Source organism: Hermetia illucens, chromosome 1, assembly GCF_905115235.1.
Source record: "Hermetia illucens chromosome 1, iHerIll2.2.curated.20191125, whole genome shotgun sequence".
Classification (NCBI taxonomy): Eukaryota; Metazoa; Arthropoda; class Insecta; order Diptera; family Stratiomyidae; genus Hermetia; species Hermetia illucens.
Genome location: NC_051849.1, coordinates 79445748 through 79470780, shown reverse-complemented (window position 1 = coordinate 79470780; position 25033 = coordinate 79445748). Strand labels below are relative to the sequence as shown.

The following is a 25033-nucleotide window of genomic DNA, read 5'->3' as shown; positions in this document are numbered from 1 at the left end:
CAATTTCCCTTGCTAAAAACCCAAGTCTCCGAGGAATACATGAGAACTGGCAAGATCATTGCCTTGTACAGTAAGAGCTTTGACCCTATGGTGAGACGTTTCGAGCGGAACAGTTTTTGTAAGCTGAAATAGGCTCTGTTGGCAGCCAGCAGCCGTGCACGGATTTCATCTTCATAGGTGTTATCGGTTGTGATTTTTGACGCCAGATAGGAGAAATTTTCAATGGTCTCAAAGCTGTAGTCTCATATCTCTATTCTTCTCGTTTCAGTGCGATTCGTTGTTGTTGATTTCTTTTTGGCGCTGACGTTACCGCCAGGTACTTCGTCTTGCCTTCAATAATGTGCAGCCCAAGACCTCGCATCCTCTTATTTTAAACCGTTATTGATGTTGAATAGTCTCGAAAGTGATCTTGCTGTCTTTATCTGCTAACAGTTCTTATTAGCACTGATGAAGGGAACAAATGGTTCCCAAAATATCGATATTTGCAAGACCATTAAATGACACTAGCGAATAGAAAAAGCAAGTTTTTATTACCTCAAATAATTTAATCACTAGAAATACAACTTAATTTCACTCAAATGTCCATTCTGTCTGAAATCAGATTTGCCTTTTTCTCTCGGTAGGATGAACATGGAGATGTATAAGACTTCATTCTGCTGACTTGTTGGTAAAACTTCCGCGTTTGGTGCGGTTGCTCTCTGTACTTTTCGAGTTCACAGGTCTGTTGGTTCTCCCAGGCTTCCTTTTCCTTCCTTCCCACTCGACGGAGTTCGTGGTAGGCCTCTGAGCGTTCATTGAGAATTCAACATTACTCAGAATACAGTATTCTTCCGTTCCTAGCTTACAATCATTGTTCAGCCATTCCCACTTTTCGTGCGACTGTAGCCACGAATGTTTGTGGTCTTGTCAATGAAAGCGTTCTTCAGGTGGTTGTAAGATCATTTGTTGATGCTTCATTGCCAGGACATCTGACAGCTGCGATTATTGCGGGATCCATTTTTCCCTATAGGTGTTACGGATTGCTGTGTTACGAATGCTACAGTATTCACTCTCACCTGATTGTCAGAGGGGATTGCAATCGGTGTTGTGGTCAATTTGATTGAAAGTGGTCCCGCATGGAGAGGCCCATGTTTGTTTGTGGACCGCCTTCCGCGCAAACCAGATACTTCCAACAACCATTTCGTGCGACACTGCTAATTGAATAATCCGCAGTCTGTTATCATTTGTATTTTGATGTAAGCTATGGGAGACAACGTATCACCTGAATACGGGCTCCGTCCCTACTTGGCTGTTAAAATCTCCAAGTATGATTGTTCGAAGTTTTTGACTCGATGTATGAGTTTCGTGAATCCACTCAACTGCCTCATAGAGGGTATCCTTCTCCGACTCTGCAGTCTCCTCAGTAGGGACGTGAACGTTTATGATTCTTATATTTCTAAATAAAAAAATTTCTAAATAAAAAAAGTGCATAGCCATTCGTTTCTATTTTCAAAGCTGATAACAGCAACTTCATTTTTTGGCTGATTGAGGAACTTACTCTAAGTTTACTAGACGGCCGCTATAATATATGGTGTAGTAGCTCTTCTCCAGGAAAGCGGTCTATGTCCAACGCATCTCTTGCAACGCTGTTACATGAGTCTTATATTGAGACACGGTATCGAGTAACTGCTTGGAAGTTTCTTCTCTGTATCGGCAGCGCACGTTCAATGAGAAAATGTACAAATCATTATTCCGTTTTCGTTCCGTGGTTCGTCGTTGTAAAGTCTATCCTGTCAGAAGCTCCTTCTGTAGCTTCGTAAAAAGTATTCCGTGGAGAGTTGTCAACCATACCCAACCCTCAACCGGGAGGTCCAGTTGGATGACCCGTTAAACAGAGAATCTTGGTTTTGTTTCCAAATGTGGAAGTTCTCGAGGTGTTTGTAAGAAAATGTTATGGTCCATCAAACTCCTCAGCTTCTTCACCAATAACAATAGCAAAAAATATCTGAGACAAGGTGCACCCTAACGATGCTTTTGGCCTCAAATTCTTGTGAAACTTTACCACGGTGTAGCATGTGAAAATAGCTATTAGTTTCTCCGGAATACCCCTCCTGCGAACAGCAGGCCAGATACACTTTCTGTGCCTTTTGAAAATCAATGAAGAGCAAGTGAACCGAAGATCTAAACTGCGCTTATTTCCAAAATTATCAATGTGATCAATGTAGGGGAGACCAAAAACTAGCGTGCTTTCTACCGATAAACCTTTCGAGCTGATCTGTGATGCATTCCAGTATAGGTATCCTTCAATTGTCATACTCAAAACGATTACCCTTTTTTGGAATCTTAATTATTATCCCCTTCAGATAAGTGGTAGCAGTATGCGGAAGCTGCAGGTACAGCGATAAGTAACTCTGCAGGGAGACCGCCGGGCCCAGCAGCTTTACACCGTTTGAGTGCATTGAAGGCTAAGATGATTTCTTTATGCCGGATGTTATCCGCTTATAAACCGTGGTGGATTGAATTTGGGACGACATGCACAATCCATCGTGATGCGGTATATACTTCTGAAATCATGACGTTCTGCAACGTCTCCCCTCACCAGCGCAATAACAAACTCCCTTTTTTCACGCCGCACACTATGCTGAACTTCCTGAGATTTCGCACGGTATTGAAGTTTGTAAGCATCACGCCCACCATCACTCGCAGCGGTCAATGGAGCCTTCATTTCCTCCCCCCCCCCCCATTTCACCGATCCGTTTCAAGATTTCGCAATCAGCCAAATCTTCTGATGCCCCTTTGGGACGCGGCGACGACCTACGACCGAGAAAAGAGCATTTTGATGGCGGCCACACTCATAGGTATTTTCAGGTGGGTAACTCAATATATCTGCGTTCGATTAGCAAAACAGCTTTTCAACTGTCGAGCGACAGCTGGATAATACAAACAGTCAATATTGAATCCTGGGGGTTACAGCTCTCCAATCCTGCGAGAAGTAGTGAACGCAACACGCAAACGAACGTAAGTGGCCATCTGATGGTGATCCCTTTCAATATCAACCCCTCTCTTGTTGCCCACATACTGAATAAAATTTTTAAATTGACTGCTGATCGTAGAGGTGTCAATTTGGTTGCTCTGACGGTGTCGAAACTCAATTGAGCTTACGTTGTTGTAGTTGAAACTCAACTGACCTTATGGCAAGCTCTGTGTGTGCTACAAATGACGAAAGAAGCTGTAGAAATCCATAAACCTGCCATCATTATTGTTATGGTCACCAAGGCTTTGAATCCCTATCACATGTGCTAGCAAGCTGTTGTCAGGCGTGATAATTTGAACGCCTGACAACAGCTTGCTTCCTTCTCCACTATATGCATCCTTCTCCACTATATCAGAAGTCTCCGTTGGTTTATTCATCAACTTGGACCGGAAGCTTGCAGTCAGAATCCTATCAGAAACCGGCTCCCAGCTGAAGAAAACGAGCGTGGTGGTAGCCGCCGGAAGTAACCTGACTTCAGATTCGAGTCTTCTACAACTTGGCACATTGCCATTAGTGTGGCAAGATGGAGAGAAGTATCCAATCATCCAAACAATAATATAATAACTGTAACCAATTCCAAAACAAATCGGGAAAGTGGAAGCTGGGCGCTACAGGTATAAAAGGTTTTGTTTGCTTCTTCTGTGAGTATATTTGAGTGTAAGACTATCCCATTTGTAAGTAGCCCGTTATGTATATGCATTTAGCATGTCTGATTACTCACTTTAGTGTGATATTGGTATTTAGTTGCAGTAAATTGACACGGTAAAGCCAACTTTGAGCTACTGTAATTTTGTTACTAATAGTATGATTTTGATCAAACTTAGGGATAATATGCTTCATATTATATTCACCACTACCAACTTTTATAACTCTGGGATAAACTTAAGGGGGGTTTTACTCAATTTCCCAAAAAAATTCTTCTTTCTTACAAGTCCTGGCTCGGCTCAGGCTTCGAAAAGTACTAATCGAGACTTTCATTTGATACCCAACATGACTATATTCGGTGAAAATCACCCCACTTTCACATGTATGGGGACACCCCCTAAATCTCAACGTAGAAGGATATCGCTCACTGCATGTCTGGACGTTCACAGTTACTACCTTCTTATCAAATTTCGTGTCAATCGGTATAGCCGTTTCTGAGAAAAGTGCGTGTGACAGACAGACAGACAGGCAGACAGACATACATTTTGCAAACAAAACCTTAAAAAGGCACTATATCTTAGAAACAACTCTTTTCAATTGTTAATTGGACATTTTCAACTCACTATCCATTACGTAAAATTATGAAAGTTACTATCAATATAAATTCACAAACAATAACGAAAATTGGTAGAGTTGTCTGAATTCGAATCAAATTCTGACGTTCTAATGCAACTAATTCCAATCTAATTTCGAATCTACATACATGCATATCAGTATTAGCATTGTTACCTAACAAGTCGAGTGAATAAGTTTTGTTGTTTGGTTGAAATTATGCAATTTGTCTATTGATCTGAACAATTTAAAACATGAATGAGATTCATGTTGATTCAAACATTTCAATTATTTCTAGAATCAGCTTCAATGAATTCCAATGAAATTTGATAGAATAAATTCTTAACTCATCCCATCTGAGAAAAAAATGTTTATAAACAACTCAATAACCATGAAGGTCATTTCTTGAATCTCTCGTATCAATTGACCCGATTAACCTCAAGAAATTTGAAAATAAATTTTGTGTAAAAACCTTTCTACGTTCGTTCATACATTTGCAAATATTGACATCGTGACTAAAATCAAGTTCAAAGTAAGTATGGCAGTGGACCATTTTTGGACGGTCAAAAGGTTATTGAGATAATTTGGAATGGTATCAAATGAATGACATTTTTCTTATCAGTAAACAAATGCGATTTTGTTTGGAAAATGAGGCAATAATTACGTAATATTTTCTTTTCAAAATAATAGAAATTATGAATAATCTCAAATAAGTGAAATAAATACCCATTTTTCAGGTTGTTTCTCTTTGTTAGTAGCGTATTTTCCTTTTTAGACGCTAGTTTTATAAATATGCTGCCATTCAAAGCTCCCACTCAATCAGCATGTCGCCCAGATCATCGTGTTCAAAAGTGATGCACTTTCAATGTTATTAAAGTCTATCAGTTTCTGCTTCTTTACATGTGAAGATTACTCTTCACATCATCATACAAACCTCTATTGTATCGAATCGACAACCCATTGTCCTGTACATCTCAGTGAATCATTTGACGATTTTCCCTGTAAAGAATTTTGAAAAAATGTTCGCTATCGATTCCTAAGTGGAACCTAGCTTATTAAGAATGCTATAGTGGCGTAGCCATTATCTTTTAACAAAAATTTTTATAAAATCTATAGTCTACTACTCGGAAATGTTAGTTACTTGGCTCAACGTCCTGCAGTTTGGAAGCTTCAATTTGTGGATGCAGTAAGCACGGAGAATTTCCTGCCATCTGCATATAGTTAACGTAAACCATTTAGTGAGGCATAGTGTATCAACCACATCCCCATATCATCTTTTCTAATTCACTGAAACGGGCATGAGTATTTTCCAGGACTTCCCGAGAAGTTTGCACACTTCCTCCACGATTCTACCTAAGCAAACTCTAGGGTGACCTACCCGTTCGCCGTCCCGGGATACTAGATTCCATTGCTTGATAAAGTGATACAGTTGACACACTTTCTTAAAAAAAGACCTATCCAGTGTCAATTCTACTCTATCATCAACACGTCTCCAGGTGTCTAGCCCATACGCCGGTGAAGTTCTTTAATTGATTTTATCTTAGGCCAGAGTATCCACATGGCACACCGCATGTATATTGGCTGACAGCGGTTTCACATTTCATGTCCTACCCCCATCTAGGAGTACATAGAGAATATCGGCACGGAACAGTCTGTTGTTGGTGTCGAAATGGCCGCATTTCCAGATTTTACAAAAATGTTTAGGCTTTAAATATTCCGTATCCGTGTCCGAATAGCTCACTGGTTAGGACACAAGGCTGTCATACGATTGGGATTTATATCGTAACTTGACGTCGGATACCAGTCATTGCCTCCTACAATATAATTCTGTAATCCCGTAGTGTGAATGAAGTGCCGTAACACTCTTCAAAGGCCCTCATTCAAGGCCCTGATCATTCAATTGGATTATCGCGCTACCGATTATTATTATCAGTTCTGTGGATTGCAAAAGTTAAATACAACCTTTGTGGTTTGATAGAAAGGAGTAGCTCCGTTAGTAAACTAATATAGAGCTTGAAACCCGCAAAATACAGAAAACCGTCAAGTGTGGTGGGGGAAATCAGTTAGCCTGGGGGTTCATGGCAACCAGAGTGGGTCGATTGTCATGTTGTAATATTAATATGTGATTGGCGATGGTCAAACGACTATCATGAGTGACCGAAGACGACCAAGAGGAGACACCTATCCCAAAACCTAAAAAAGTTGGTGGAATTGCCCTTGAAGGTTCACCCACAAGTACTGAAGTTCCACCATGACTTCTGTCCCTTACAGAGCATTTTCGTACTGCTGCGACCATGCAAGTTATAATTTTAATGTCGTTTATGACAACTCAAACGCAGTCCTAAGCCAATTAAAATACACCGCCAATGTCACCAACAATGCTGACTCAGCCCCGGATTTTAACAGCTTTTCTTAAAAAAAAAAACAAAAATGCGCATCACAACGAAACGGCGATCCACCACGAAATTTGAAACTGCACTCAGCCGTCGCTTTCAACCGGATTTCCAACCGGACAGCCACCCAGCCAGATCTCGGGCAAAGCATGCATACATTTGTGGCAAACGATTCGAAATCAACGTTAAGAAATTATATCTGCTTGGAAATTTTGATTCTATATTTTTTTTAAGGTTTTGTGTAAAACAAAATCTTGTTAAATCGATTCAATGTCTATCTATCTGTCATATGCACTTTTCTCCAAAACGGCTAAACCGATCCGAACAAAATTTGGTAGACAAATGGAAACTATGAAATCCCACGCATACAGCGAGTAGCATAAATTTAGGTGGAGTTTAACGGGGGGCTCCCCATACATTCAAAAGGGGGATTCAAAAAATTCTTTCACCGGATATAATTGTGTAGGAGATCAAAGGTCTCGATTTGTTCTTTCCAGAATTGACATTAGTTTTGGCGTGAATTGCAAAGTGCGTGAGTAAGGAGTCAAAATGTATGCACGACAGGACTCATTTTCGGAAGCTACCCAACCGAAAAATCCGAAAAAAATCAGGGTGATGCCCTTACATGAAATCTAGGCCTCAAAATATGCTCCATTCCGATATCTGATAAAATAAACTTACTAATAGTATATTACCCACTTTTAGAAATTTACTGAAAAAACCCCTTAAATTTATCCTAGGACTTCCGAATTGTACCGGCCTGACGTCATAATTAATGGGCATTATTTTCATTCGCGTGAAATATTGAAGTCGCATTTATAAAGAATTTACTCATCTGCAGCCCTTTTTATGGTTTTGTGTAAAACACTTATGTGAAATCTAATCTTCGAGAGATGCCCTATTTGGGTATCTGCTCAAATAAATTTACTAATAGTATAATATCAACTTTTAGAAATTGACTAAACAACTCCCCTTAAGTTCATCCAAGGTATACTAAATTTTGAACCGACATAGAGGACAGCCTCGTGCATATACATACCATGAAAATCCGACTATTAGTGTCAAAGTTATCGCAGTTCAAAGTTATCAATTTCGCGTGAAAGCTGTTATTCTACGCCATACAAATAAATTGCTGACGTCATGATTAACCAGAATAATTGATATTCGAGTAAAATATGAAAATTCCATTCAAGAAGAATCTAATTCTCCCCAGCGTTTTTTTTTATATTAGATGTAGGTTACATTCTTGGCATTTGCTAGTAATATTAAACTCAGAGTGCGAAACGTATGAGGTTGATTATTATCAAAACAGGAGTTTCCATCAAATGATTTATTTAAATCGCTTTCTAAAAAATAGAGGGCAATGGAATTTTTAGCTATGTGATACGGAGCTGTCATGCACTTGACGCTCCTCACACCTTTTTCTTTTTCTTCAGCCTTTGTCCCGTCCACAAGCGGGGTCGGCTCATCGTGAACGGTTTCCTCATTTTATTTTATCAAATGCCTGATCAGGATGCAATCGCAAGGCCTTTAAATCCCCATCCAGCGAATCAAGCCACCGTTGTTTCGGCCGGCTTTTTGGTTGCTTACCATCGACTTCGATGTTCTGACCAATGTTAGTAAGTAGATTCTCGTTAGCGTGAATTACGTGACTACACCATCGAAAACGTCTCTCTCGCAAATTTTTCCACGATCGGTGCAAACCCATATCGATCGCGGATATTCTCATTTCAGACGTGATCAAAACGTGTCACAGCACCAGTCCAATGCAACATCTTCGTCCGCATTACCGCAAGACGCCGTTCATTGTCTTTTATCGTCGGCCAACACTCAAAAATATAGAGAGCGGGAGACGGACGACATTGCAGTAAATTTTAGATTTGGGACCTGTCGATCACAAAGAACTACAGTTGTGGAATGCCACCTCACCCAAGTTCCGCTAATGCGTGAAGCAATTTCATCACGAAGTTCCCCAATGGCTGATAGCATTGACTCAAGATATTTAAATCGCTGAGTTCTGGCGTTGTGCCCCTCGAGATATTTAAATCACTCAGTTCTGGCAATCGCAGTAACCTGCCCAAAACTAAGCGATTTAAATATCTCGGGTCAATGAAATCAGCCAATGGAGGACTACGTTATGCTCCTCACATAGGGAAACGCTAAACCTTTTATACCTGAAGCGTCAAGCTTCCGGTTTCCCGGCTTGTTTTGAGTTTGAGTCGTATGTCGCACCGCCAGCTAACTTCCTCCGCTTCCTTTTTAAGGTGCTTTGGTTCATCATGGTTAATATTTCCTTGTTATCAAATACATTAAAATATACCATAAAATCTTGACAAATTGAAAGTTGATATGACAAAACTTCCCCTCAACCTCGTAACCGTGACCCAAGTAATGTTAAATCGTAGGATCTAGACTAGCGAAGCATTTATTTTTTCTATTTCATATTTTGTGATAGTTGTTCATATTATGCCGACGTGATATGCGAGTCATAATATCCATCCTGAAAAAGATTTCAAATATGCCATGCTTAAGATACATGATATGCATAAGCGTGCTAAGGGCCCGACTCGCCTTTTCACACTGGTTAACAGAGCGATAGGCAAGTAGGTGTCAATAGATACTGCGGCTTCGAATCCTTGAAACACACCAATTTTTCGGATTTTGGCTTCATCCTCAAGATTGACAATTCCGACCTCCAGGTTTTGTGCCGAGGTCCATTTGGGGACCCCCAGAGAGAGGAGTTTACTGTGGGACCCTGAAGTCTGTTTAGTTTGTTAGATTGAGTAAATGAGATATTTAATTATTGTTCTTGGCTCAACGGAACGTGACTCTTTGCTTTGACTTATTATGTCGCTGCACAGGAATAAACCCTCATCCTTTTACTTTCCATACACCGGAGAATACCTTATAAAAACATGCACGAATGAGAGCTTTTTAGAGAGAAACTCGACTTATTATAACTTCATTAGTGGTAGTAGGATTTCTGCCAAACTCCATAGTATCATGCTCTGTGCTATAACCCAAATTACTTTTGTACTTTTAGAATTAACTTGAATGGAGTTTTCAGTCAATTTTCAAAAAATATAATAATCTACTGTTATCAGTTTCATTTGAGCCGAAGTTGATGTAAAAGATACTTTGCGACTTGGATATCGTATGGGAGTAGTTCCTGAGAATGGTTTCGTGAAATAAGTGATTAATTTCTAGCCCCCACACTTCCTTTACAACTGATTTCAAAACAGAAGCCTGTTTCGAAATGTACTAATCCAGACATTTCATTTGATACTCCACAGTTGGTGGAAGAAAATATGTACACCTCCCTTTTCCACCTCTTTTTAAACTAAACATAGTAGAAGGACATTGACTATATGCGTGAGGATGCACGGTTCCAACCTTCCCACCAAATTTCGTGTCAATAGGTATACCCGTTTAAATACATTTCACAGACAGACAGAGTAGCAAACAGTAAACCGATTTTAGTAAGCTTTTGCTTTGCGCAAAATCTTAAAAATGATGAAGATGATCAACAGGATCAGCAAGAGAGTTAATAGACAGCTGATTAATTACGAATAAGATATGAGTTAAGTGATGAAACATATAAAGTGTAGGCTACCTTCATTGACCCCACGTTGGGCGCCTTTTGCTTCGCTCTGGGGTATGTAAACTTTTCAATTATACATATAATTGATTGAAGGCTCCGGTAGATGCGCACTGCATATGATAAATGTCCGAAGCTAATTCTAATTTACTCCATTCATCTGTGATAACGTTTCATTTGCCCTATAATCATATTCGAATCAATCTATGCAATAAACAGCACGTTGCCGTCATACCAAAGAGCTGGATGCAAATAACTGAACACTCCCTATTTATTAAAATCCGCATGTACATATAATCGTCTGATATTAATTCAGATGTACACCCATATAGCAACTATAGTTTACCAAAACTACTGTGGGATAGAAAATAAAAATAGGTCAAATTTATTGAGGTAGTTTAGTCATATGATTAGATTCAAATGGGTAAATATAGAAAAAGTGGGTAGGCTTTCTTCTGATAATGTTATTTTAATCAAAAATTGACTGTACAATGACTAGTCGAATTTGATTTGAGGAATGGTTTTCGTCATGCAAATCATGTGACCGCCGGAGAGTTATCTCCAAAACAAAGTCACAAGTTCAGAATAATCTCCAATATGTTTGCAACGGAATAAATTCTAACCAAGAAAACTTTTCATTATGTAATGCGAAAGAATTGCCACAGGTTCCTCGCGTTGCAATCAACAAAATAAAAATAATTTAAATGAAAAGTAGATAATAGTTAAAGCATCAAAGTTAATTAATTCTCATGAAATTTATAATAATATTACAATACTCTTGCAAAGAAAATTTGAAAGCTGATTTATTTTTTTACCAGAAGTAAGTAACCCAACAATGATCCTTCAAAATATCGTTTTCCCGCACGTAAAATTCGATAATAGCGAATTAACATGATATCTGCGAAGTGCTAAAATCAAAGTCATGATATAATATCAATGAAAACCAGAGACACCTGCTTTAATGAATTTCTAGAAGGAGAAATATAGAATGGATGGAGCATGCAACGAAAGTATAATACTACCGTTTCGTTGTAAAGCCCGTTTCACGCCTCAGCCTTCAGATTGAAATTCTTTCAGAAGTCCCCACATCTTAATCGTGTCCTCTAATTCCTCAATCAGGGCATGATGCGTCACTTTCACCTAATGAATCCATCGATCGTTTCCTCCCACTGGGCTTTGCCCTTTTGGTTTGCTCACCACAATTCTTTTATGTATTCGAATAATGTCCATGCATTGATACTAGTACTTTATAGTTATAGCACTTTCTCAATCATGCTGAAATCTGATTGTGGTATTTTATTTAATGGGTGTCATCTTTCCGGTTTGCGTAATTTCTTTTATTTTGTTTTCGTTTGCACCCTTGTGACATGATGCTAATATCGGCCATTGCCGTCATTAATTAGATGAAGAACACCGTACCACATCCACGTATGCCCTGCTTTAGTGCCAGATGAAATAAAAATGGTGACAGTCTCTTACTCTGTTTCAATTCATTCAATGTCTCAAAGGGGTTAGTGAGATTGTTTTCAATCCTGACTGGTGACATCGAGTTATTTATGATAATTGTAATGACAATAAGGATTATCGATGGTAAAAAAACCATCAGAAACGGCCGGAAATTACCAAGAGGGGAAAGCTTTCCCAAAAACCTAAAAAGATGACGAAATTGACCGTGAAGGTCCATCCGTAAATATTGGAGCTCAGGAATGTGAATAAAAGAAAAACAAGTCGAAGAACCGGAAGCTAGGCGCTTCAGGTATGAAAGGGTTTTGTGTATTTCTTTTATAAACACATTTGAGTGGACATTTGCCCCATTAGTACTTAGCACGTAATATCTGCATATATTATGTGAAAACATCTACTTTCGCGTGAAACTGTCATGTCTTGAATTTGCACAGAAGCGACAGCCTACCTATACCTACTATAATTTTGCTAATAACACTGCGATTTCCACCAAACTTATAGAATCATGCTTTATGTGATTGCCTATATTGCTACAATATTTCATGATTTTAGGATGAACTTCGGGGGGGGGGGGGGGTTTTACAGCCAATTATTAAAAATTATAGTAATACAATATTATCAACATTATTTGATACCACAAATGACTATATTTGGTGAAAAAAATTACACCTCTTGACATGCGTAAGGACCCCTCCATAAAATTCGACGTAGAACTATGTAACACTTTATGCGTGAGCGTTAACTATTCCCACCCAGAAGGAAGGATGAAGGAAGTCCAAATTGAAGAGAGAAGTTAGTTAGTTATAAATCATACTTAAACGTATATTCATCCAATAAATAATAAAACAAGTCGGAATACCGGAAGTTCGACGCTTCTGGTGTAAAGGTTTTGTGTTCACCTTGTATGAGCAACTTCTTATCCACGTTTTGCCATTCGTACATAGCTAAGAATGCAAAATATTCCGTCATATATTGACAAACAAAATATACATATGTCCATACATATTAAAAACAACAAATTGTGCTCATCCTAAACAAACATTGACTATTCCCGCATCTCCACGCATTTCTATTTTACTCTGTGCACGAAAACATACATATGTTCATTTTATTAAACACTGAAATTTCATTAGCACGTACATATAACATATACTCACATGCCTGTCTGCAGTAATTGATACTGATATTCAAATAACTAAAAAAAGCAAAAAAAGAAGCGAAAATGTAGCGGCTCATATAAGTTCACTTTATATGATGATGACGTCAAACACGTCCTACAGTGCAATAGATTTACATGCAATGCAACAGCTTGACCTTCTATAACTTTGTTAATAATAGTCCGACTGCTTTCAAACTTTCCGGAATTATGTCCAGATTATCTTCCATATTGCTAGCAAATTGTCTACTTTTAGGATAAACTTAATTTACGAAATATGGTAATATACTATTAGTGACTTTATTTGTACAGATATTGAAATGGAATGTATTTTGAAAACTAGATTTCGTATAGATGCATCACTGTGATTTTTTCAGATTTTTCGGTTGGAGAGGTTCTAAGAACGAGACCAGCTCCACTTTTTTGGGCAGACGTTTTGAGCCCTCACTCCCCTATCTTCCACGCAATATCAGAAATAATATCATTTTCGAAAAGTACTAATCGAGCCCTTTCATTTGATACCCCACCTGAACATATTCATCAACTTTTCGCATGTATGGGGAGCCCCCTTCAAACTCAACACCAAATGGGACGACTCACTGCATGTAAAGGGCCACACAGATCAGATGCTCTCAGCAAATATCGTGACAATCTGTACAGCAGTTTCCGAATAAATGAGATGTGACAGTCAGTTGGAAGACTGACAGTCAGTTGGAAGACGGACAGACAGATTCGATTCAATAATTGCATTTAATAAGGTTTTGTTTCACACAAAACCTTAAAAATCATGCAATTCAATCTTAAAAGAAGGTTTTTTGTTTCCTTATTTAAGGAGCATAACGTAGTCCTCCATTGGCTGATAGCATTGACCCTGGGCAGGTCACTGCCATTGCCAGAACTGAGCGATTTAAATATCTCGAGGGACAGGTTACTGCCATTGGCTTGATACGCTGGATGGGGATTTAAAGGCCTCGCGATTACATCCTTATCAGGCATTTGATAAAATAAAATGACGAAACCCATCACGATGAGCCGACCCCCGCTGAAGAAAAAGAAAAAGGTGTGAGGAGTGACAGGTGCACGACAGCTCCGTGTCATATAGCTTAAAATTCCATTGCCCTCTATTGTTTAGAAAGCGATTTAAATAAATCATTTGGTGGAAACCCCTGTATTGATAATAGTCAACCTCATACGCTTCACAGTCTGAATTTAATATTAATAGCAAATGCCAAGTATGTAACCCACATCAAATATAAATAAGATTTTATTTTACACAAAACCCTAGAAAGACTGGGGAGAATTAGATTCTTCTTGAATGGAATTTTAATATTTCACTGGAATTTCAATTATTCTCGTTAATAATGTGGTCAACATCTCATTTGTATGGCTTAGGATGCTGTTAATTCGCACGAAATTGGTAAGTTTGAACTGCTATAACTTTGACACTAATAGTTGGATTTTCATGAAACTTGTCATGTGTATGCATAGAGGCTGTCCTCTATGTCGGTGCAAAATTTAGTACGCCTAGGATGAACTTAACGGCAACTTTTTAGTCAATTTCTAAAAGTTGATATTACACTATTAGCAAATTTATTTGAGCAAATACCGGAACGGGGAATCTCTCGAAGGTTAGATTTCACATAAGTGTTTTACACGAAACTTTAAAAAGGGCTGCAGATAAGTATATTCTTCAACTTTAATATTTCACGCGAATGTCAATTATTCCCGTTGATTATGACGTCAACATCTTATTTGCTTGGCTTTGGAAGCAGTTAATTCGCACGAAATTGCTAAGTTTGAATTGTTATAACTTTGGCGTTAATGGCCAGATTTCCACGTGTATACGAAATATTGTCCTCTATGCTGGTAGCCCTAGGATCAATTTACGGGGGGTTTTTCGGTAAGTATCTAGAAGTTAGTAATATACTATTGGTAAGTTCATTTGATCAGATATCGGAATGGGGCATATTTTGAGACCTAGATTTCATCTAAGCGGTGCGCCCTGATTTTTTTCGGATTTTTCGGTTGGGTAGTTTCCGAAAATGAGTCCTGTCTCATTTTAAGTGCATACATTTTCACTCCTTACTCATGCACTTTGCAATTCACGCCAAAACTACTGTCAGTTTCGGAAAGTACGATAATACATGACTATATCCGATGAAAAAATTGTTTTTAATTCCCCCTTTGCATGTATGAGGAGCCCCCTTTAAACTCCACCTAAATTTATGTCACTCGGTGTATGTGTGAGACACCATTGTTCCCATCTGCCCACCAAATTTCGTTCGGATCGGCTTAGCTGTTTTGGAAAAAAGTGTGGGTGACAGACAGACAGACAGACATTGAATCGATTTTAATAAGGTTTTGTTTCACACAAAACCCTAAAAAGAGAGACAAAATAAAATGCAGGCAGAACGTTGCTTCTAAAAGTAAATCAAGACTTCCATTCAAATTCTATACACAATAAAAACAAATATCAAAAGTTGACTTATATAACGCAAATATTAATCAAAATTTTCTACAATTGCTATGAGTATTGACACAATCGCCAGTAAGGAAGCTTCTTTCATGTTATTTGGGAAAGAGGAAAACCTCGTCTTGCTATTACTTCATCGACTTCTCAACACTTTTCTACGGGAATGTTGGTCACACCTTAAAGTTCCGATTTGCGAGGAATTTGATTACGATTGATGGCACTGAACTATCCTTTCAATACTTTCTGGACTCCCTTGATCCGTTGCTACTTCAAACTCTGAAGTCCTCATCACGACTGGTATTCCTGATATAACGATCAATATAATTACTTACGAAGAAAAAGAGAGCATCCGCAATTCTCGCTTTCGGGCCGTTTCAACAATGACTGGCCACCTGTCTAAATATTTGCTTCTAATTTCTTACCTTCCGCGTTTTTTTGGAAAGGGTGTGCTTCCTTATATTGGAATTTCAATATATGTTTGCTTTCGTAGCCTGCACAACTTTATATGGTTTCTAAAAACACATTGAAATATGCACTTTTCCACATAAATTAACGTTGCTGAAGCACTTGCCACTAATCTTCTCGTCGAAAGTTAAAAGGTCCACACCATCAACTCCCTGATGCAGCTGTTCTGCTGTCCATCGATTAGTCGGACCCGGTAATTTCCAAGGCAAAACACATTTTCAATCCCCTCAACAAACAAACGTTGATCAAGTTTAAATCAAAGTCAATGTTCCCTTTTGACCGATCATGTAATATTCGAGCATTGTGATTATGTACAATTTGACAATTTGCATATAACTGGATTTTAGAATTTTAGGGAAAGGTAACCGATGATTTTTGATAAACGAAATGAAATTACTAATTTTAAAATTGCTATATGGTTCATGTAAATGGATGGCGGGGTGGGAAATAGGAAATCAGAGGGAAATTTTGGCATGTTAAAATGGAAGAAAAGGGGGGAACGTTACTTATTATTAAATACCTTACCTTTTTAAGATGGCCTCTGGAAAAGACAAATGAAGTACTGGACATGTATCACTGGTTATGAATATGTAAATTTCCCCGAGATTCTGAAAACAATCATTCTTTCATACAGTGTATTCTTGTCTATTGTATCTTATAATAAGTCTGGCGTACTGTTAGTTGATAAGACGGGTTGCTCCGCGTATACTATTAATGTTGCTATCCCCCATAATAGAAACATTGAACGGAAATATGTGGAGAAGAAGGTGAAGTATGGGCCATTGGCTCCGGAAATCAAAGAAATTTGGCATCTCGAGCGGGTGGTTGTATTTCCCATAATATTGTCAGCTGCGGAGAGTACTCGACTCTAATTGACCTACCACCGGCCACTACCACCAGCGCCCCTTTAGTTTTTAAGTAGGTAGGATCGTCCGAGCCTAAATGCTTGGCACTTAGTGGCTGTATTAGTTAAAATCCGGCATCTGCCGAGATTGTAATAACTCGGAAATAATAATAATCGTTGGCGCAACAATTAATGGATCAGGGCTTTGAAGTGTGATAAAGACTGTAACGGTACACTACAGGATTGCAGTACTCTGTAGGAGGCAATGTGGTCAGCATTGCGTTCGCCCGAGATTGTTACTCTGATTTGACTCAGGTACTCATTCACAGCTGAGTCGACTGGTATCCGACGTCAAATCACGATACAAATCCCACTGCCACCAGTGAGGTTTGAACCGTGACCTTCCGTACGACAGCCTTGTGCTCTAACCACTCAGCTATCCGGACACATTGTATCTTATACTTGCTTAAAATCCAGCAAAATTTGGTGGGTATTGGTGAATGGCGGAGTTAGACATTCAAAAGGGAGGTGTGAATTTGATTTTCATAGAATATGATCATGGGGGGATCAAATGAAAGACCTCAATTAGTATTTTTCGCAGTTGATATTATTTTTGATACTGGGTGGAATATAGGGAAACGGGGGCTAAAAATGTATACCCAAAAGTATAACAGGTCTCATTCTCAGAATCTATCCAATCGAAAAATTTGATAAAATTCACAATGATGCACTATACGAAATCTAGGCCCTAAAATACATTGCATGCGAATATCTGCTCAAATAAAGTTAATAGTGGAATATTATAATATTTTGAAAATGGTCCCGAAAACCCCCCAGTTCATCCTAAAAGTACAAAATGTAGTATAGTTGTAAGCAATAATGTAGTTTACAATTTCGGAAAATTGGAAAAAATCCAACTATTATTAACAAAGTTATAAAAGGTTAAAATTTTGTATTTCACCTCAATTTGTCGCACTCATTTACGTGTATGATTTCATCATCATATAAAATTAACTCATATGAACGGTAGAGTTGCAGTTTTTCAAAAAGGAAGAAACGTTTTGAATTTTTAGGTATCAGCGAATGGGAAAACGTGAATAGGAAATTTCTCACACAAAATGAACACAAAACCATTTTATCCGAAGCGTAATTTCGTATTCCAAATTATTTGGTCCTGGAGTACCTTCTGCTGTCGCCCCTCCGCAACATATGCGGTGAGTGTTGTTAACGTTTTCGTTGTCCATTAATCTGTTTTCAACTCATTTTTCTTGTAGCATTAGATACCATGGTGGTCAATTTGTCCGCCATAATTGCACTGCCGGTCAAGGGTGGGCGACTGGCCCTATCAGCCACTTGAGATCGAGGTTTATGAAAGATTTGGCAACTCCTCACAGGTCTGGCTGTCTGTTCGTTTGATTGAAACGTTGAGCCTGTCAACTCCCGCACAAGCGGTGAATTACATTGCAGCACGTTGAACTTAAGAGCCCTCCATACATCTAAAGGAGGGTAATTTCTTTCACCGAATATAGCTATGTATCGAAGATTACTTTCCCACCAAATGTTAGTTTTAGCAATGGTTGCAAATAGGAGGAGTGCACGAATCCGAACGAAGTCGGAAAATCTGAAAAAATGATGGTAGTCTATGCACATGATATATAAGCTCCGAAATCCCTTCCCTTATAATATCTGCTCAAATAAAGTTGATGAGAGTATATATGGTAATTGTATTTTAAAAATTTTCTACAAATCCCCCCCCCCTCCCCCTCAATTTCATTCTACATCCACAATAATAATAGTTGTGTGGAAATGGAAATTCAGTTGTTATTAACAAAGTTGTACTAGGTCAACTTTGCCTCTTTCCGGTCTAAAGGATAAAATGTCAGCACCTCACTAAATTGGATATCGAGTATACACTATCAGTTATACATATGTAAATGGAATCATCGTTTACTCAGATCTTGTTACATCAAAAACGCCGACCTGCCGGTTTCCGACTTGTTATTTTTTATTTCAATTGATTAATCTACTGCAAATGTAACTTATATTCACAAGGCCGTGTGAGAACGAGAAGTTATTTAATATATGCAGAACAGAAAGAAACATATTTTTCACACCACCTAAAACTTGATTAATTATATTAACGGAAGAGCACTTTATGAATTGTAAATTACATTCCCAGTCGTAACTTTTATCTTACAAACGGCCTGTAAAGTTCTTACACATCTACATACTCTACCCAATATTCGAGAAATTAGTCAAATTGTATATATTTAAATTTCATCCCCAACACTCCATTCTACGAGTACACTGACTGAATAGCAGAAGAAAAGTCTCAAACACAACGTATACATAAATGATATTATGTATATAAATTCTTCAGTATGATATGAAAACTGAAAATTTCATAACGTTCTATTCAAATATCTGCTCTCGAAAAATACCTCCGAGCATTTAAGGCTTTTCTATACTCGTTTCGTTACTTACTAACATTTCTCTTTTTACCCCTTCTGGCTGCCGGGTATCTATCCGAAACGTACGAGTTAGTACCCGGCACATTCGAGTTCGGCACCGGTACATTGGCATTAAACCAGTAAGCAGGCATGTGATTCCTGAATTCTGAATCCTTGATGAAGGCAACATACCCTCGGAGCTCGGCAGAGTTACAAGAATTCATATTCGAAGAAATCTACTGTACTCTAAAATAATATAGACAAACCTACTCGTTTCTTGGTACAGTTTATCATGTGTGTGCATATGCTCAGAACCATGCACAGTACACGGATAACACTGTATGAAACCTTTTTAAAGACCTTTGCAGATATAGTTGTCTGGATTTACCGGATTTTATGTTTATTGAATGCTGCTGTTCATTACTTTTCATTGAATTCAATTACGAATAATTTAATTCACTTATTGGTATAAAGAAGCTTCTGTTACTATAAGTTACGTCAGGTATGAAGAGAAGCCGTTTGAAAAAGGAATGGAGAAAACCCCCATGAGGATTCAGAAATTGTGGAATTCACTATCAAGAATTAAAGACTTAAGTCAGAATTCCAAAATCCAGCCGCAAGTGCCACTTAGGGAAGGACGAACATTTCACCTATAAAGAGCAGGCTGCTTCTTGATCTATACCAAATTCTCCCGCATCAATTACATCGACCCTTTATATATAACAACATAGAAGCTTATACTCGTACATTACATATGGCCACCATTCGCCATCGCTCACGGATCGCCGAAATGCGCTTCAATTCCCTCAGGATTTCTCGAGACGGCCGCACTCCTCCACTACTGTTATGCGCCAAAAAGCTCCATCCGCCATCGGGCAACCCACTCACACCCCATTAATGCTCATAGGGAGAGTACGATGAGCGTCAGACTGAGAACTTCGGTTCTGTTGGTAATTACTTCAATCCAACTCTACTTGCCTCCGTTTCTAAATGCAAAGTCATTTGACCAAAGTCCATGACCCGCTGAGATTAATCCATGGCAATCCGTGCACCGGGTCATGGATTGCTCTAACCGGGTCATGGACTTTGGCCAAATGGTTTTGAATTTGGAAACAGAGGCAAGTAGAGTTGGATTGAAGTAATTACCCCCTCGGACACCTTGTCGTGGTGGCGGAGCCTGTAATTGTTTACTACTACACTAAGGATGTCCAGAATATGAATATGGAAACGAAGGATTTAAGCTCTCCAATTAGAAGAAGTCGCAGACTTCGAATCCACCCGCGACCATAAGCAATCATATCGCGGCCGAGGTGCGGATTTTGGAGGCCTTACCACATTTATACACCCTATAGATAAATCTGTAGAAGGCGTGCTTTCCGTCTCAGTGGAAAGCTTGCATTTCGTGCCTACGGCGAAGTTAGCCAGAAAGGAAAGTACGATAACTCTCAACTTGGGAGAAACTGGAAATATGACTACGACCGGCCCGTCCGCGGTACTATAGCCCAAATCTCCCCGCAAATGGAAGAGGAAGGCTCTCAGAAGGGAACTTCGGCCACTAAGGAGGGGGGACTACAAGCTGAATTCGCCTGACAGAACCTTCTGCTTCACCTTTACCCGGAAAAGCGGAAGAAAGGAAGCTGGTGACGTGGACGCTATAGGTTTAATGCCGGTATGTGGAAATAGATTCAAGCGTTCCAGACCCCGTGAACCTGGGAAGGCCCCAATCCAGCGGCAGAAGAGGGCGCTGCGAAGGAAGAGGAAGCACCTTGGGAATGAGGACATGAACGTGGCTGTGCCACTAGGTGCGGTAATGTCCAGAGAAATCAGACGCAAGAAAGCGGAATGTCCGGCGGAAGGTAGGGATAGGGAGGGGTGGGGAAAGCCCAGTGAGTTTCACACTGGACGCACCAGACTCTTGTGGCCAACCCGCGGGGATTGGGACCGGCGGACCAGGAGGGGATCGAATCAACGGACACGAAGGCGGGAAGGAAGAGAATGTATGCACAAGCTGCAGCCTCTGTTCTGACTGCTGCCGTGAAAGCTTCCTCCAAGGATGGCAAAATATCAGGAGGATAATTTACCATCCTTCGGGAATGCTTGTGGAAAAAAATGCTGGAGCCTAGAACGAATCCACGATTTAACAATCGAGGTTTTCACGATTCTCATTTCTCATATAGAGGCTGCCTTAAAGTGACTCGAGCACGCAATCCCGGCATTGAGTTCCGGCGACCGCTCCAAGTTCACTATTGCGAATAATGAACTACGCAGGACAGAACATGTCGAATGTTGGTTACCGGGCCCTCGAAGGAAGGCACAGGACATCATCTGCATGCTGGGTAAACAAAACCCGAGCATGGACTTTGGTCACTGGAGGGTAAAGTTCATGAATGCCAGGAAGGACAAATCTACAAACGTGGATGGTTTCAACTTGGTATTCGAACTGGATCAAAAGAATCTGAATGTGCTCAGAGGAAGTCATCACATGGTGCTCCACTTTTTCCTAGATAGACTGACATTCAGTCATATCAGAAAACTATAGAGCATCATCTCCATTTTGAGAGCGAAGAACAATGATGGTCTTCGACTCACACAATATACAGCAAATTGCAGCATCTTCGGTGCGCTCTCCCACAATGGAGCTGACGGGCCATAATTCACTAGCTGGGCATATGTTCAGAATAGGAATTATTCAAGATGATATGTGTCCCTCCTGTAATGCGGAAGCGGAATCCACGAAGGATTTCCTATGTGAATGCTCCGCCTATAGACGCAGCAAGTATCAGATCTTTGGTGCTGATGTTCTACAGTTGCGACGTTTAGCATCACATCCACTAACGGAAATCCTATGATACGTTGAGGAATCCGGAATATTTCGTTAGATGGGCGTGGCGAGTATAATAAGCCAACACGGCCTGGGCACTCAGAAGCTGTAGCTTCTCCCCCACCACACACACACACCGCGAACGCAGATGTTAACGGACGCCTAGAGCCTTTGAGTAATATTGGCGATTACTTTCCATATGCTGCTCCCATGTAACGGCACTGAGAGAGCAACCTCAAATTGATGTTAATTTTGAGGTATTTGCATTTTCAAATTGTAAATAAAACAGCGAAAGCAGATCTACCGCAATTAATACTTCGAGTAACATCGTGTTGGCTGCTACCTTCAGGAAACAACGTTGCCGAGATCAAGAAATTGATCGACGCCTTCATTTTAAGCAACTCCCCAGGAAAAATTATATAATATATTCTTCGAGATTTCGATCAATCGCAAGCATCAAGTACACCATTAGAACCTATGAAAAAATGTACTTCTTCCTTGGATTTTTGCAAGGATCGATTACGAAATTCTTCATAATCGAAGAATGGTTTCAAATTTCTATTTCGACCAATTAACTATTGTAATCTGAATAACCAAGTGGTTATAGACGTAGCTTTCCAATAATTAATAAGTTGATACTAACAATGTATCGTCAAGTGTACATTTGAAACTTTTCTATCCTGCACACACCCCATTGATCACATACCCATAACCCCACACATTGATACAGTTTAAGTAAAAACCATTCTCCATACACACACTCGCTTTTCATACGAAAACTTCCTTGAGGTCATATGAATGCCCGGCAGCCTCTTCATGGTATATTCCAGACAAATAATTCCTTTTTTCGCCCTTAAGGTTAACGCAAATTGCAAAATGGAAGAGTTACTTGGCTTCCTCCAGGATCTCCGTTTTTTCTCTGCCTTCCGTTAGTCAGCCCACACTTTATCCAAACTCTTTTCATCTTTATCCGACCGTAGGATATGAAAAAAGGAGAATGGGAATCAAGCAAAGTTAGCTTGGAGCTTTGCGAACTGACTTGATGGGAATTTTTTCATTCTGAGCATTTTCTCTGGATGCGAGAAAATTCGCTGCTGTTTTCGAGTCAACACAGAAACTTTCCATTTTCGGTGTCGACCGCTTCGAGTCACAAGAGCAAGTGAAAGTCAGCCAAATACCTATACACAATAACACATTGTTGATTTGCAAAGGGTTTTGTTGTTGGCTCCTCTGTTCTTATCCTTACGGGGAGGTAGTTCACGTGTAAAGTGCATATGACGGTTAGAGCTTTAATAGGGATTCTTGGAAAGAGGGGTCTCATATGTACATATATCTGGTACGCTGACTTTTATTCGTAACTTATTCTATTAGTTATTTTCAAAATTTGTAACCATAAATCATATTTCTAATTATTTAATGAAAATTTGTTAAAATTGTTTCGAAAGGCGTAGCAGGCAAACTCCTTCCCGGCAAAGTCGCATTCTCAACCAACTGTAAATGCTTCTCATTCATGGATTTCATTTCTGATTTCAAAATTTACAAACTACGAAATGCTGTCTTAAATCAAACGCACTGGGACTACCCCTTCATGCTGATAGGAAATCTTGCCGTCGATCCACTCTGCGCCAACATCCCGCTAATAGGCTCTATAATTGCCATTCAATAGGGCTATCAAACAGTGCCAAATCCTGCACGCTCTTTCATTGACATGGATTGAGTAACCCTAGAGCAATTCGCGCTGAACCCTTCAACGACGTGGCGGTAATAACATTCCTTAAACGTTAACTCTGAACAATCCTCTTGAATGGAAAGTATTCAGTTGGAATTAGAAGCGAAATTAGTTGCCAATATATTTGTTGGCTTGCGGCGATATCGCGGCAACCGACATTATTGCGAGATAATTGCCGCCAATATCTCGACGCGAACTGAGTATCTTTTATACTAATCAAGCATGTGGTTTTGCTCGTAATAATGTCGACCTGTCACACGTAGTTCCAATGTCTTGGCTCCAGAAAAGGCAATTAAGGATATTCTCCGACGGCTGCTATATCTTTGTTTAGTGATTTAGATAAAATAAAGGTACAGGTTGTGATATGATAACCGAAAAACAAGAATAAATAACCAATGGCTCAATCAACGACCACGGGGTAAACAGCTGTAGGACTTTTACGATCTAGTTACGGCCAGATGGATGGCAAATTACATTACATTACAGAATTAAACATCGTTTTCTTGCAGTCAAGATATTTGCAGTTAAAGATTCACAATCACATGATAATTGCAAACCCCATCTTGATAATTAAGTTGTAACGCATAATTTACAGAGTAATGCACTGTAACATGAGAAAATGATTTTACTTCTTGAGTTTTTCAAATTTTCTTTGAATTTCCTTTTTTTGGTCAATTTTTTTAAAATAAATCTAGTATTTAATATTCTCTCTTATATTTCCTTAATTACATTATCAATAATAAAACAGAACAAGTACAAAAGTCCTTGCCAAAATCACTTCTCTAATCCTTATGAAATGCCTTGAATCAATCAGTCCTCTCCTGTCAACATTATTCGATGCCTGCTTACTAAACGTCCGGTTCCCATGTACTCAGATCACAGCAATTCCCAAGAAGAATACAAATCTTCTTCCTCCTAATACTTTCAAAATTTCCGAGCGGATCATAAACCAATGATCCAGTTCGCCAACAGAACATGCAACTCAGTTGAGCATGCCTTCCTAGTCCTGTAAATCAACGCAAGAAAGCAAAAATACATCGCACCAGAAACACACTTTTATTTTTAACATTGAATCAATATTAGAACTTTTATTTTCTATGATTGCATTAATATTAGAACTGCTTCCTTGAAATTCAAAATATCAAATCAACTTTTTAATTTTATTACAATTATTTTTCTCGACAAATCAAGACCTACTCCGCCACGGAGAACACCGGTGGTGGCAAATGTCAATCGAATTAACAACCCTGCTGCGCCACAAGGTGACAATCCCAAGTAGAAACTAAGTAGAAGCTGCCCTCTCCTTACACCAGTCCGCTACTCTTTTCAGACTGTTTAGCTCAAATATCCATAAGCCTGTTCACACACCC

At 39.2% G+C, this 25033-nt stretch overlaps 1 long non-coding RNA gene across 1 annotated transcript; it reads right to left on the bottom strand.

Moving 5' to 3' along the window:
• Positions 1–4373: 4373 nt before the first annotated feature.
• LOC119646266 lies at positions 4374–16098 on the bottom strand. Its single transcript, XR_005248707.1, has 3 exons — positions 15777–16098; positions 5205–5269; positions 4374–5158 (listed from the first exon to the last, which is right to left on the bottom strand). It is a non-coding gene; the product is annotated as an uncharacterized LOC119646266 (long non-coding RNA).
• Between the last annotated feature and the right edge of the window lie 8935 nt (positions 16099–25033).